The 13819-nt window shown below is 48.3% G+C and overlaps 1 protein-coding gene across 4 annotated transcripts in view; it reads left to right on the forward strand.

Moving 5' to 3' along the window:
• The first annotated feature begins 6159 nt into the window (after positions 1-6159).
• The window catches only part of b3gat1a (beta-1,3-glucuronyltransferase 1 (glucuronosyltransferase P) a), a 70916-nt gene continuing 63256 nt past the window's right edge, over positions 6160-13819 (forward strand). For all 4 annotated transcript variants that reach the window (XM_086215420.1, XM_086215422.1, XM_086215423.1 and 1 more), the window contains exon 1: positions 6160-6667. The gene's annotated coding sequence lies outside the window, so the exon portion shown is untranslated. The remainder of the gene's footprint in view (positions 6668-13819) is intronic.

Below are 13819 nucleotides of genomic sequence, written 5' to 3' on the forward strand. Positions count from 1 at the left end.
ATGTGATCAACAGCATTTCTGCTTCATGGTGTTTCACAAGAGTTTCAAAAACTCAGGCATTCTGTGTTGGGGAAATTTGTGTCTCACCGCACAAAGTGTCTTGTGTGTTCCCTGAGTGAATCCTGCCAAGGGACAATCTCATGACAACACACCCATTTGACATCATTTCCGAAATAAATATGACCACAACCATCCCGCTGCCCACAAACGCACAACACCCGTCTGAGTAAATACACGCCGAGCCTCTCAGACGTTCCTCCCTCAACGGTCAGATTAACAGGTATTTCTTTTATAGACAACAACATTTTTTACAATGATGAGGTTCAATCTCATCTGCACAGCTGCTCTCTAATTTGAGCTCCAGGTCATTTGTCATGAGGAATAGGGCCAGTCAGTCTCTACAACTACCTGTGAGGGGTCACCTGGCAACACACTCGCCCCCGAGTAATGACACAGCCCAAGGCCGTCGACACAGGGAGGCTGGAACGCAGGCTATTATTGGGCCGGCCACCTGCCCATGTATCAGTTCAATGTCCTTTATAGCCATCACATGCAAGCTGGAGTCATTCATCAGCCCAGAGCCTCACCCAGACAGGTGACGGGGACATTCGGGCTGCATGATGATGTCATCGCTTGAGACTTCAACTGGGCAAAAGGACCAGTTTTAGTCTCTTACTGCATCCAGAGTCGGTCTGACATGAGGGGAGACAGTCACACGTCCATCCAGTCCACCGTTAACCTGACACAAGCGCCTCACTAACACAATCGAGTTGTGGCCAGAAATACCAGCAGCTGATTGGATGAACCATCGGTCCATCATGCCACTTTCAACCGATCAGATGAATGAGCTGATGCCAGTGACCCAAGAGTGACGCGTTGTTTCCATGTAGAAAAGTTCTCAGCGTTGTTCTTTGAGGAGGGAGCACAAAACTAATGCCACAGTAGCATCTATGCTAACCTCCCCAAACAGTCACTGTCGCACCATCTGAGCCACGCCCCTCTCCTGTCAAACGATGCTGATTGGCTGCACCAGCTGGTGAGGACACAAGAACATAAGTAGAAGCCTGAGTAGGTGGATTATCATGTGACCTCGCAAGTATCCTGAAGCTTCACTTCAGTTTCTTCAAGGCCTTTGTTTGATTTGAATTCGTCATCAGTGCTCGTTGGTGACCAGGATGCTCCGCGCTGCTGACGTTAGCTACTGCCCAGTGAGACATGGAATGAATGGACTGGTTCTCTGCACAGTTTTATTGGTCACAAACACACGTATTAACCGTCTTTTGTAGACGGCTCAGAGAACTACTTGTGCCGTGTCACCGGCCTGGTCCAGCCTGGTTGATAGCTCATCTAAGACACAAAACTGTAAGCGTTGCACAGCATGGACTTTATTCCAGACGGTTTCAGACAACACGTGATTGTTCCGACACAACACAAAGCCTTCCTCTTGTCCTCACGCTGAGAAAGGTTGGATTACCATCTAGCTGGCATATTTGTTGAGTTATACTTGCAGAAGAGAAGTTACAGGACATGCATGGAAGCAGGAGTTTGTTTGGGGTTCAGGTCGGGCTGATGCAGGATATTGGGACTGGATTGTCAACGTGACAATGAGAGTCTCAGACAAAAGAGAAACGAGATACAGAGAGAGGCAAACAGCTTTGGATCAATTATTCTGTGTATCTGCTATAGAGGGAACATCGGGCTCTCGCACACTCATAACACTCTTAAATGAAGCACTTTCTATCCCAGCGATAGTGACAGACGACTGCTTTATTTCGAAACTCATTTCTGGTGCAATAGATGGATAAGTTCACTTATCAGCCACTGAAGAATGCATTTCTGTAACAACTCTCGAGTGGTTCAAGCCTGCTGGTCAGAGGAGGATGACATCGTCAGGATCCAACTCTCTCTCTCTCAAGTCTGTCAGAACACCAGATATGAATGAGGCCAGCGAGGCCTGCCCACCAGGCCTGGAGCAGCACCAGCCAGAGAATCGGGCCCCTTCCATCTGTTGCCCTCGTCCTGTGTTTGAGGAATCAGTATTCCTCATGTTGTGGGGACCTAAATCTGTGTGCCCAGCCACGCCAGGGGTCTTCACCCCACGATGACACCCGCAGGGGTAAGATGAGGGTGAGTCAGTGTAACTCTCAGGAAATCAGCTACAATCACTGTCATGTCCTCAGAGGGGATGGAAACCCAACTACGTGTGTGAGTCGAGCCTTCTCGTGCGCCACGGATGTCGTCTGCTGAACTCCGCTGCCTCTCTGCCCCTTTATTAGAGGCACCAGATGGCTTGTGGGGGGAAAAAAATCTTTCTCCTCCAAGAGACAAAGAGGCACCACCCACAGCGTGTGCTCCAGCCACGAGTGACTTCAAGCATGTACGACATACTTTCAACACACAAAGACCTGATGGCTTCACGCTAGAGTACCACTAAGCCCCAGAGATGGACAGCTAATGAATCAGAGTGTCCAGGCTTCAGGTTGACCCAACGCGCCACCCCGGAGTCTGCAGCTACACTGCAGGTCAGAGTTGGCACTGAGATCACGTTGTGTTTGCATGCTGAAGAGGGAAAGCAGGTTTATTTATAGCTCTGTGTTTTGTTTCACATCAAAAAAACTGAAGTGGATGGTGAGCAAGTATCAAATGTTACTCAATAAAAAATAAAACCCTAAAATGTCTCCATGTTTGCAGCCTGGAGCTCCCACGATGCCATGGTGTCGTCAGGCCAAAAACACAGATCTACTTGGCAGATCAGGACACTTGATTACTGCCGACCAGCAGTATGGAGCCGCTTGGTAGTTTTATGAGGCTGTTGTTGTTTTTTACCATTGAAACTGGCCTCCATTCAGTTCAGTTGCTCGAGGGATTAATGCAACACTTTTCCTGTCAAACTCCAGCAGTGTTTTACAAACTAAAAACGTCCCCTGACCTTCATCGGCATGAGGGTGAGGAGACGGTGATCAGTGAGCTGGAGGGCCTAGTTTTGGTGGTTGAGGAGAGTTTATGGACGTATTTTAATGATGCTATTCCAATATTCTGTATCCGTGCAGTCTCCTTGGTGGGTTGTTTTTGGCTCTTTTTCATGGAACGCTCCCATGGCTTCTCCTACCACTGTTATGCTGACGACACTCAGCTTCTCCTCTCTTTCCCACCTGATGACAGAACGGTCTCAGATCGTATATCAGCGTGTCCGGCTGATATCTCCACATGGATGAAGGAACGCCACCTTCAACTGAATCTCTCTAAGACTGAGACTCTCTAAGGTCTTTCCAGCTTGTCCATCTGTTCAGCCTCAGGTCACTGTCCAACTTGACTCGAGCCTACTTGCGCCCACAAACTCAGCCAGAAACCTGGGTGTCACGATTGATGACCAGCTGACCTTTAAGGTTCATGTGGCCTCAGTTTCTCGGTCTTGCCGTTATGCCCTCTACAACATCAGGAAGATCAGACCCTTCCTGACCCAACAGACCACACAGATTCTGGTTCAGGCTCTTGTCATCTCACGCATTGACTACTGCAACTCTCTTCTGGCAGGCCTCCCTGCAGGCTCATTCAAGCCTCTGCAGATGATCCAGAATGCAGCAGCAGTCTGGTCTTCAACCAGCCCAAAAGGGCACATGTCACCCCGCTGCTGGTTTCTCTTCACTGGCTTCCAGTGGCAGCCAGGATCAAATTCAAGGCACTTCTCTTGGCTCACAAAACAATCACAAGTACGGCTCCAGCCTACCTGGAATCCCTGATCCAGGTCCACTCTCCTTCTCGCCCACTACGCTCTGCATGCCAAAGACGCCTGGTGCTTCCAGCCCAGCGCTGCTCCAAATCTCTAGCCAGACTCTTCTCTTCTGTTGTTCCCAAATGGTGGAACCAACTACTGAACTCTGTGCGTTCTGCTGAGTCCCTTTCTACTTTTAAGAGACAATTGAAGACTCAATTGTTCAGAGAGCACCGAGGCACTGAACCTGACTCTGCTCCTCTTTGTCCTGTGGTAGAATCAGTCAGAGGGTCCAAGACCCAGCACTTAGTGACTATGTAGCACTAACTGGGTTGGGTGATGTTGTATGTTTGTTATATAAAAAAAAGGGAGTGGGGGCGACACTTCTTCTGCCACTAGATGGCAGCACCTGTGACCAAATCACAACTGAAGCACTTTTGCGCTACTATGGACTTTTCCTTAATTAGGTCTAAATTCTTGCTTGTGTTGTACGTCGCTTTGGACAAAAGTGTCTGCTAAATGAAATTGGAGAATTGTAGAATTGGAAAGTGTTCCTCTGATCTGAGGCGGTGTGGTTGCTTTTGTCCAGGTGTTTTCATGTTCTATTATAGACAGAGATATCAATCCATTGCCATGACACCACAGCATTCATGCCCTGAGTGAGAGACACGCACTCATTCCAAGTCACCAACCTGAATCCTCTTTAGATTCCATCCCTCCATCCCTCCCTCCATCTTCCCCCTCTTCTCCTGTTGAGGGTGGTGGGGGTGGAGCCTATCCCAGCAGCCTTCCCCCTGGACAGGTCACCAGTCCATGGCAGGGCCAACACATAGAGACAGACAACCATTGGCTCTCCCAGCCACGCCTACGGTCAATCTAGAGTCTGGATTAACCTGGTCCCTCTTGATGTCTTTGGACTGTGGAGGAAGCTGGAGTACCAGAGAGAACCCAGCAGGAACAGGGAGAACATGGAGACTCACCCAGAAAGACCCCGTGCTGCAGCCGGGGCTCCACCCACAACCTTCTTGATGGGGGCCACAGGGAGGACCACTGCTCTACCGGGCTGTCCGTCTTTGGATTATGATGTGTTATAATAATAATAATAATAATATCAATTCTCATCCAGAGTTTCAGCCTGAAAACGGTCAGCAGTGTGACTCCTAGAAGGCATCTGATTGGTAGTCATCCCTGAACCCTCGTCTCAGCGGTTCTACCCCTCGTACAGCCACTGTGACACACCCATTATTTCCAGTAAATGCTTTTCCAACGCCAGTGTCACACACTCATGCTTTTTGATTCAGCAACTCAAAGTAATGAGAGGCCGAGCTGACCGACAGACTAAAGCTCAAAATACCGCATGACACTCTGCAGCGAAATGTTGCAGGCGGTTGTTAAATCATCAGAAGGCTTTTCTTCTCCAAGCTTATAGACTCACACAAATATGAGTGCCTGCTGCTTTCCGTCATACTTTAAGGGCAAAATGAAATATAGTCTGAGACGTTTAAGTTATCAAAAGTGATTAAAAAGACAATCGTGTAGAGTTTGTTCATCTCCATGTACGTGATGCGTCCAGGGAAACAGTCCCTCCTTTCTCTGCCTGTAGTCTTGTTTTTCCTGGCGTGACGTCCAGGACCGTCCTTCCCTCCAGCGGGGCCACCTCTGTGTTCCAGGTCTGGTGTCTAAGCTCAGAGGGGGTGAGCTGGCTGAGGGGATGTTTTTGACCCTCAGACCAGACGCTGTCTCACCTCCACAAAGACAGACTCTTTATTCAGTGACGCCTGAAATTAGATGTTGGGGTTTAAGAGGATGGGAGTGCTGTGGTGGAATTGGCAGCGAGGTATTCTCTGCCCCGGTAGCATCTATTAACCAGAACACAATTACCTTTGTATGTGCATGTAATTTTGCTCCATTCCACCCAATTCCTACAATATGTTTCTGCTTGTGTGCTATTGTGCAGTCAGCCATGCATGAGGGAATGCTTTATGTATGACACAATAGCAGCTCTTCCAGAATTAATTCATTGCTGCCAAAAACAACATATGCTCTTGTCTTATACACGGATTCTGTCCAAGCTGTTCTCCTTAAACGACTTCATCAGGGCTGAGGGATCTGTGCAGCGAGGTGCTGTGGGCATCCACGAAGGAAACTGACAGGTCAGACGAAGGCTGATGTCACTTGCTGGGGTGCAGTAAACTGAGACCAGAACAATGAGGACTCACAGAAGGCAAACATGGAGAAGAGATTAAACCTCCTAACTGTTTCTGTCTTTGCACCCTGGACCACTCCTTCTTCTTCAACACCTCTTTCCATCATCTCCCTCTCTCCGAGCACCTCCTCTCGCCCTTTTTCTCTCCACCCCCCCACCCCCCTTTTCAGTGCAGCAGCCCACCCTGCTCCCAGCTTTAATGGTACATGCCATTAGAAAGCTCGTCTCTGCAAGGGAGGAGGGGTGGTCTCAATCTCAGCACAGAGGCTACTTCAGTCCCCCAGCATAAGCACAGTCACAGTTGCCTCTGCACGCGTGGAGCCGTCTCATCCGTCACGACGGAGCTGAACGCTTCTGTGTGGACCAGCCAGCCACGGAGAGCAGAGGGAAGAGAACCAAACACATAGATTTCTGCCTCTCTGACGTCTCCGCTCAGTCGCCTCTTTCAGCTTGTGTGAGCACAAGAGAAGAGAGAGGAGGGAAACAAATCCCGGGAGCCTCTCTGCGCTTTACAATCCCTCTCTTTCTTATCTCCATCATCCGAGGCATGAAGGCGAGAGTCACCCGGCATGGCAGAATAAAAGAAAGGGATGCTTTGAATGCTGCTTCTCTTTCGACAAGGGACAAGGAAGAGGAGGGGGGAGCCAACACACAGCAGGGACAAAAACAGGATTTCTAGAATGAATGGAAGTCCTGCTGCTGCTGCACGCTCTGGGAATAGCAGTCACACACTGAAGTCTCTGGATAAGGTAAAAAATAACGACAAAGTCTCTCTTTTTTCTCTGTCTGATTGGTGCAGTTCTTGAGGCACTTGAGGGCACATGAGCAAAGATGAATCCATTTCCATGCTGATCAGGTTCGGAGCGGCAGTGAGGCGATTGCCATCTTTGTCCCTGGGTCGCTGTGGCACACCGCGACTACAAGGGGAAAATCTATGCATGTTGTCTGCTGCAGAGGCTCTCGGCTGAGCAGAGTCGGAGTTGGCTTGATGAAAAATTGCTGATAATCCTCAGGATGAGCAGGAGGGTGCTGAGATGGCAGTAGGGCATGTAGAGATTTTCTCTTAACTGACCAGCCGAGCTGCAGAGAGGCTCTGCTGCCACAACAGCTCCAATCAGGATTTAGATTCAGTTCATCTGATTAGATTCACTTTCTATTTCAAAATAATAGTTTGATCTCCAAGTGTGCATTAAAATATTCTGGGAAAAAAATGAAATACGTAGGGAGTCATCCAGGGGGAAAACAGGGGTTGAGACGTTGGGCCAAATGCAGTGTGAGTTTTCTAAAGCAAAGCCTGACAGAACTCTTTCCCTGGGAACCCTGGGGAGCCCAGCACTGCCTTCTGGACAGAAAATAACAACTTGTCCACAGGAGCAAACAAAAAAGAGGGCATTGGCTTGAGAGAAGGAAAGCTTGAGTTGAAGTTAAGTGGGCTGTGTGTTCTCAGCTCTGACACCTACCTAGGAAAGCTTGGCTCTCTGTGTCAGGATGCAATGTGCTGGCTCTTCTCTTAAATACGAAAACACAAGAAACTTGTGCTGGAAAAACTAACAAGACATGATGGAGTGAGTTGGCTGATCCTTCGGGTGCATATGTCATCACAGGGAGTAGCTGCAACAGCATGTTGGGATTCTGGGAGAATGATGCAGCCAACAGAGGCAGCAGTTGTGTGGTTGACACCAACATTACAGGCTTCATTGCCTGGTTATGTACACTCACTGTCCACATCACCCGTATGACATGATGGCGCTGCTAAAACCTCAGACACACCTGAGTGTGAGTCAACACCTCTCCGACAGCGTTGAGCGTGACGGTCTTTGGAGGACAGCAGAACCCGTACTGTTCTGCATCGCATCAGATTTTAGAGTGGACATTTTTGCGGCTCGCTGCGACTCTCTGGAGTCCTGCTGGAAAATCCTGCTGAGTTGGAGTGATGTGCCAAAGGTCTGGACCAGAGTCCTGAATCCGTACTCGTGTGTCAAGACACATCAGCGATGTCCCAGAGTCTCTGGGACATCGCTGATGTTTGACTTCATTTATGTGGAGGAAGCTTTGGCCTGGAGAACAAGAGGTGGCACCATGCAGAGAAAACAGAAGCAGGCTGTTGAGTATCTGATAACTCTCACAATAAGATCCAGAATAGCACGAAGAGTGTGTGTGTGTGTGTGTGTGTTGACCATGTATTAAGTTTCTGCAGCAGCAATACACACATGAAGAAGGTGTGTATGACCCTGTTGTTTGGATACAGAATGCAATAGAATGGAGGATCCGCGAGCGCAGCTTCAACTAAATTGGCACAAACTCGTTTAAAATGTAAGAACACAAACAATCTGTGAGGAAGCAGCGTGTGAACCAGAGCAGGAACAAGGATTTACATAATATGTAGTCATGCAGGGTTGCATGCTCATGCATGTGCAGTACAAATGCTGCTGATCAGCGTTTCACGCGCCATTGAACAGCTTGATAACATGAAGCTTGGCAAGACAGACAGACGTGGCACATGTTTGAGAGCTACCGAAGTGGCGATGGAGGGCAGCGTGGGGGCGTGTCTACCTACACGGGAGCTTATAGATACAGAGCGGTGCTCTGACCATGAGGTCCTGGGTGCTGCTGCAGCGAGAAACACACCTGGTGAGCGCGGAGCCCGAGTAGTTCCTCCTTTACCTGGAAGTGCTGTTACCTCCAGCATCACCAGCACAACAACTGATTAAATTTGGTGGAAAGTCAAAGAATCTTAGCAGGAACTAGAGACGATCCTGGAAATGCTGGAGGTCAAAGGTCGTGGTGTTTCCTGGACGCGTCACAGCCAGATTCTGATCACATTCTTTAAATCCATGTGGTTGCATGGTTGGAAGAGGAAATGTGGCTTCCATTAATCAAGTTGATCATTCTCCACACTGAATTAGTATCTCAGACAAACATGGCTGACACCATCAGTGCTGATGTTTCTTAAATACATGCTTCAATTTACCCGCTCCGTTCGCTCAAGTCTCTTTGCTTGCTCTCTGTTTTTGACACAAATCTATGATGTGACGTCGCTGGTCGTGCAGCCGTCCCAGTGGCGGGGGCTTAAACTCTACTGAATGCCCTCTTTAATAAGCAGCTTAGACGCTAAATGAAGACTGAGAACAGTCCTGGCTGCAGTGCTGTGGCACCTTTGTGGGTCACACTTCATGGGGCACCTCAAATCTGTCTGGCTGCCCGTTAGGACAGTCACTACCCTGACTCATTAACGTCCTGCAGAGGAATTAGAATAAACTGTTCTGGTGCTGCCAGGAGCCGCCGGCCTTCCTTCGGCAGCTCGCATCCCTCCAAGGACGGCGGTGGTTTGCTCGAGGTGCATCAGAGCTGCTTAGCCGACCAGCAGCAGCAGACAATGAGATGCTGAACTCCTCCCGACTGTGTTGGACTCATCCTGACTTTTTCAGCCTTTTCAGCAAGGCTGCTATCATCAGAGTGTGGGACGCCACCACTCTCTGCAACAGGAAACTGGGACTGAGTGCCAAGAGATACAAGAGCCATTCAACTCCATTTTATTGATATAGCACCTAATCAGGTCATGTGAGGGATTATTCATACGCAGGTGTGCCTCTGTTAGCCTGCAGCCCTGAGCAGAGCAGAGATGCTGGTCTGAGATCAGCCGGGTCACCCTGAAATCACTGAAGTCAGCATCAAGCTGCATGTGGATAAATGCTCTTTTGTCACTTGTTTGTCACCGCCGTTTCCCCTGCTTGTTCGCTGGGATTTCTCCTAAACTGCTGCTGGTTCATACATCTGTCCTTGTCCCTGAGTCTGATTGCTTCTTTTCCTGCGGTGAACAACATCGCCCCTCTGAGACGACACTGACATGGACATCCAAGGGAGACGGGACCACAGAACACACAGCAGCCTCATCACGTCCTCGTCCGCCTGAGCAGTAACTGAATAAAGGTGCAGTATTCGGGTTGTACTACATGTACAATCCACGTCTTCTTAATCCAGCTGTAATCCACAAACACTTTGATTTGAGGTCAACCCTAACTAGAATCCCACAGGTTTGGTGCTTGTCACTGAACCAGAAATGTTCTAGATAGTCAGAAAGTCAGCGGTCTGGTTTGAGGACACCTGGATTATAGTGGTTGATCGCTGACGTTTGGATGCTGACATCCTACTGGAGGGTTCACCACATTTTTGATGCGAGCGACTCCAGCGAGTTCAGTTGCAGGTGAAACTGTGACGTAGGATCTTGTCTTCAGACACGACCGCATGTGAACATGAACAGAATAATCTATATATAAAAAAAAAACTATAAGAAAAACCTTCCTCAAAATATTGTCTCATGCTAAGAATGTCTGGTAATCAGATTATAGCGGTGTGATGTCATCGGTCACCAGTTAGGACAGTGGGTTTGGTTACTTCTGCTGGCTCGACACACTCGAGCTTTGACTGCAGACGTTCCAGAGGTGTGTGTTACCGGTCGGTCCGAGCGCCAGCCGGACGAAGGGCAGCGTTTGTGTTTAGCGGGGATTTGCTGCCCAGGCTGGTAGGGACGTTTACTGCCTCCTTCAGTGGAGCTCGAGGATTCAAAGAAGTTCCCTCCTTTTTCTGAAGGAATTTACTGCTCTAATCTCATTATGTGTATCTGTGGTTACCCGTGCACCCCTGGGGCAGCGCTGCTGTCTTGGAGTAGGGAGGTAGAGTGTGATGTCAGATGTGTTCACGTTCATCAGGCCTGCTGGAGATTGGGAGACGGAGCCGAGCCAGGATGCCACCTGAGGCGTGGGGCTCCTGCACTCCCAGACACGCAGTCTGCAGAGTAAACAGGCTGAAACAATACATGAAGGCATGAGACGCTATTCTGCCACACAGTGACCAGAGGGGGAAACACCCCCCATCACAAACCTTCAGACATCTGAGGGTTACAATTGCAAAGATTGAGAAGGCAAACAGGAAGAGCTTAACCTATAATCAGCGGGGTGGAGATGGCACAGCCTGTGGCCGCAGTTGAGAGTTGTGCTTGCTGGGGGGAGGAGCTACATGGAGCTGAGATGCTCGTGGGGATGCAGAGTGCAGTACATCCTCCGCTAACGGTGTGTAGCTGAGGTGGGGAAGCGAGATAATCATTTCGACAGAACGACAGAGGTCACCTCTGGTCGTCACTGCCAGCTCAAAGGATGAGGTGACCTGACACAGTGAGTGGAGATCCTGGCTGACGTCCGTTTGTCTGCAGCACGTCGAATACACACGATGTCCGAAACACCACCACATTTTGCCTGGACGATAATTCCTTCTAGGCTTGGCTGCAGAAGTAACAGATGAGCTAACAGCGAACACGCCACGAAATAGAAGAATATTCTGGTTTTGAGGCACAACCGAGTTCTCTCAATTATCCTCTTAAGAAGTGTGTGGAGGCTTTGTGGTAAATCCCTCAGCTTTAACCACAATTAAGAGTCGGTCCACCTGGATGAGGAGGGAACGCCGAGCCCTTGTTCTCAAAGAGAACGCCGTCAGAGAAATCCCATTCAGACACTTGAAACAGCAGCTCAGGTCATTCATGCAAAATTTTAAATCAAATTACTGACATCAGGTAGAAAATCTAGCAAAAACTGCTGAAGTTGTGCCTCAGCAAAAAAAGGAGTGTGTATTTCTCTCCAGCATCCAGATAAGACACACGCCAGAGGTGTGGCTACCATTATATAAATTACATCTCTGCTGCCTCACAAATGTCAACCAGACTCCTCCAGCTTTTCGCAACACTGGTGAAATTTTTCATTGAAACACAGAAAATGTATACTGCCATTTTAGTTCAATCATTTTCTGCAGTCAGTTTTTATTGTTATTCTTATTCATCATTATTATATTTTCACCGCATGTGGGACGTTTGTGTCATCGTGGAATTTTGTTTTTCATTCAGATTTTAGATTCATGTCAATAAATTCCATTCATTTCATTTTCAACTCCAGTCTGATGTGATGGGAGCAGGTGACCTGCAGGGACGTGGCCGATCACAATAACAACAATAACAATAACAATAATAAGCATAATAAGCGTAGGAGCCTGGCTGATCCTGTCTTGTGTCTGGATAATTAAGGATTATAAATAATTAATGAAGTTAAGCTGCTGGGCTTCATGCATGTAATTGCACACAGAGCTTCTCTCTCAATCTACAAACACACACACGCACAAAACAGTAAGACAAAAAAAGATGTACAACAGCTGCGGCGCTACAGCGCTGCCATGTCAGCGCAACCAGGTCACCCAGCGATTCATCCATCCAACCTGTCTGACACATCCAACCACCTTTTCTCGGTGCTTGTGAATCTTTATTGCAGTGAAAGTTCTGGAGGAGGAAGAGCTCTGAAAGCCTCTGCCGTGTTGCAGAGCTCTGCGGGGTTGAACTGCACAAGCTGGATTTTGTGTTTTCTGCTCGGATGAATGTCAGCGCTGAAATATGATGTTTGCAGCGCTGAGAGTGGTGGAGCCTTTGTAACATTCAGAGCTGTAGATTCCACTGAGGAGCGGCTTTGTGGTTCTCTCTTATTTAGTGTGAGATTTGTTCAGGCAGCGTGAGAGTTGGCAACCTTGCTATTTGATTAATTCAGGCGGGTGGTGTTGCTCTGCCAGATATGGTGACATCTGCCCCTCAATGGCAGACGGAGGAGAAAACAGTGAAAAGTCAGCTGTTCTCTGTCGTCAGCTGGAATTCATGAGCAGAATCCAGTCCAACTGCAAGTTTGTATCATTACTTTAAATTCAGTACGCAACACATTCATTGTCATATTTTGTTTGTGTACACATCGGTTTGACTCTGCATTTAACCGGATTAAACTGGGTGTCAACACTGAGTGGAGCAAGAGCACACATGGGTGTGACCTCCTGACATCGTCCGCTACACTCTTGGATTCTTTTCCACTTTCTTTCACAACTTTATCGATGATTGAGCGACATGAGCTGTCGGTTCATGGCGGAGCGATGCATTCATATTCAGTCGTGCACTTTGGCTTGTGCGTCTCAGTTCACCACAGTTATATAAGCTCTGCAAACAGCTGATGCCTGCGAAGCCAGAAGAACTGCCAGGGTCGGTGCATGACAGCATCCATTTTCAAAACGATTCTCCAGATCTGAGACCAATCTGATTTACTAATCGACCCCACAAAAACACTCTTAAAACCATGACAGTTTTTCATCTGCCGATTCTGAATGTGCTGAACTCATTTTCTGCCATGGTGCAATCATCCTTGTTACACAGTCGGAAATGGGATTGGCACAAAGACGGCTGTCTGGTTTCCTGTTTGCTAGTTACTAGAGTTAACTAGAGGTGATGGCTGCCGTAGCTGTGACTGCTCTGACTGAGTAAGATGGATAAACATTCCTTTTCTGATAAAATATGAATATTTTTCCTCCTCTGAGTCATTTGTACATTTCCAGACCAACAGCAGCAACATATCAAAGTCAGAGAAGCACAAACAGACGAGTGCGTCAGAGCCGGATGCAGTCGAGCTGCACTCACAACTGCAGATCTTTCAAACACTCAACTGCTGTGAGGAGCAGAAATCAGAGCAATTAATTGCATGCAAGTTTAAACTCTTCTGAGCTGCCAAACAGCGTCAGCGTGATGCTGAGGAGTGAGAGATGACAGCTAGCCTGTTGTTATTGTTCCCGCCATCGCTCGCACGGCATTTCATGTGCAGCAGGCGCCAATTACCTCACACACACTCTGTGTGTGTGAATCACACAGGCGCACTAGCAGGGAGGGCAAAGTGTCCCCGCGTCCCGCGTGAATGCCAAGCATCTCTGCTAGCACACCATTAAAGTGTGGATTCTAACAGGCTCAGGCAGCTCTGATTCATCCCACTTCTGTTTATTTGGAATGTTTTCACCCTTCAGTGAGTGAGTGACTCTCAAAAACCCCACCAACACTC

The sequence above is a fragment of the Aulostomus chinensis genome, chromosome 10, assembly GCF_037954235.1.
Source record: "Aulostomus chinensis isolate RoL2024-O1b breed Wild chromosome 10, RoL_Achi_v1.0, whole genome shotgun sequence".
NCBI lineage: Eukaryota > Metazoa > Chordata > Actinopteri > Syngnathiformes > Aulostomidae > Aulostomus > Aulostomus chinensis.